Raw genomic sequence first — 2439 nt, forward strand, 5'->3', positions numbered from 1 at the left:
TTACTTAAAATGGGACGAATTGAAGACCTTTGTAAACCGAAATAGATTTCTTCCCCAGATGGAGAAATCCCCAAATGGGTTACATTTTTTAACCAAGCTGTAAAACTTGAGCTTCTGAGAAGAAACTTTTGTTGGCCGGGTCCAAGATTGACCAAGCTAATGACTTCTCTATCTCTTTCAATTACTATAAATAAGCGGAAATGCAACCAAAACTACACCACAACATACTCAAAACTTGTAAGAGTTTCTAATATTACTACTGGCAATGGTTTCACCTAGCACATTCCAGCTTCATTTCTTTCTCATCTTGGCTCTCGCAACCACAGTTTTCTCAGCAACATTGTCTCCTTCTTACTATGAGCACGTGTGTCCCCAAGCTTTGCCAACCATCAAACGAGTAGTGGAAGCTGCTGTTAACAAAGAACGCCGCATGGGTGCTTCTTTACTACGTCTGCACTTTCATGATTGTTTCGTTCAAGTACAACTCTAAACTGTTAAATTTTTATTATTCATTCCATGCATTTAATCTTTTGATTTATGATTTAGTTTCGTTGCATGCATCCTAATGTAGTTTATCTTTGTAATGTATGTAGGGCTGTGATGCCTCAAATCTTCTAGATTCTACATCCACCATCGACAGTGAAAAGAATGCAAACCCGAATAAAAATTCGGCCCGAGGATTTGAAGTCATTGACCAATTAAGAACGAAGTTGACAAAATTTGTGGTGTCCTGTGGTTTCTTGTGCAGACATTTTGGCTGTTGCAGCTCGTGATCTGTTGTTGCGGTGTGTTATATGCAACCCAGCTCTATCCTTTTAACATTTTTGTTTCGCTTTTTTTTTTTTTTTTTTTTTTTTTTTTTAATTCTCATCTCCATCAAAAGATCAAAGAATTCACCAACCAAAATCAATTAGAGATTAAATTGAGAAATGCAGAAAATTTGCTGCTCTTCTTTTTATGTCTAATTGTATGTTAAAAACGGCAGCTCGGAGGGCCAACATGGAACGTACACCTTGGGAGAAGAGACTCAACCACAGCTAACCGGACCTTAGCCGACAATGACATCCCAGCGCCAACCATGGACCTCCCTGCACTAATCAAAAACTTCAAAAATCAAGGACTAGACGACAGTGACTTAGTTGCGCTCTCTGGTGGTCACACTCTTGGTTTCGCACAATGTCGTTTCTTTAGAGACAGAATTCACGACGAAACAAACATCGACGACGACTTTGCAGAAGATCTCCAAGAGAATTGCCCACGCACAGGAGGAGACGGCAATCTTTCTCCGTTAGACCCAACACCTGCACGCTTCGACACCGGGTACTTCTCAAACTTGTTGGAGGAGAAGGGGCTTCTTAAATCAGACCAAGCTCTTCTCACTGGAGGCTCAACTGATGAACTCGTGAAGACATACAGCCAAAATTTAGACGCTTTCTCTGCTGATTTTGCAAACTCTATGATTAAAATGGGCAACATAAAAGTGCTGACCGGGAATCAGGGTCAAATTCGTTCAAACTGCAGGAGGGTGAACTAATAAAGCAGTTTGTCTTGCATTTCGGTTTTCATTTAAATTTGTTTAATAAAAGGCTTATTCTTTTTGAGCCCAAAATAAGCTTGTTGTTCATTCCTTCCGGGTGCAGCTTCTACGAAGCCTGTAATTTTTTTTTTTTGGTTTTTGAAACTATGTTTATCCACAATGTGTAATAGTGTCAATTATGTCCGACAATCATATAAAATTCATTATGTCTAATTAAAATTTTCAATAAAAAATTATCCATATTCTGATATTTTCCCAGTACAACCTGGGTTAGAGGTAAGTAATTAGGAAAAACTATTTAAAAGGGTTTTTTTTTTTATTAAATTACAATTTGACCTTTTCTAAATTGGGTTAGTAGATTTGAACATTTATGCATCCATTTTTTTTTTTTTAATTTTTAGTCCCCCATAACTTGTAATTAATGTTCAATCAAGAGAAGACAAATATATAAAATATTTTATATCATCAACAATATGTCTAGAATAATAGAAAATTCAACCTGTTTATATCAATGGGCTAAAATTCAATCTATTTGTATCAATGGGCTAGCCAAATAACCTATGTTATACATTAAATTTGCGAGGAATGAAATCTTGACAAGTGTTCTATGACTGAGCAATTAGTGTATAAACTCTTTCCACGTGTCTTGTGACCATGCAAGTTTTTGGGCCGTGTATTATATCAAGAAAGGATGGCTTTCTCTGTAAGACTGTCAGAGTTTGCTTTAACAATAAGATTCACAGTTGAGCGGTCATTCAGATCATGTGACACCTTATAAGAAGATTGTTTCACTATTAAGTCTCCAATCAAGGTGATTTGTGAGGCGTCATGCGATAAAAACGTCGCTTCATGAGTAAGACCACCAATGCAACACTATAAATATGATTCTCTCAACAGAAGAC

The 2439-nt window shown here is 36.9% G+C and overlaps 1 pseudogene; it reads left to right on the forward strand.

The window, feature by feature from the left end:
- The first annotated feature begins 265 nt into the window (after positions 1–265).
- Positions 266–1534, forward strand: LOC116122946 (annotated as a pseudogene).
- Positions 1535–2439: the final 905 nt, after the last annotated feature.

This window comes from Pistacia vera, unplaced genomic scaffold (assembly GCF_008641045.1).
Source record: "Pistacia vera cultivar Batoury unplaced genomic scaffold, PisVer_v2 Contig139, whole genome shotgun sequence".
Taxonomy (NCBI): domain Eukaryota; kingdom Viridiplantae; phylum Streptophyta; class Magnoliopsida; order Sapindales; family Anacardiaceae; genus Pistacia; species Pistacia vera.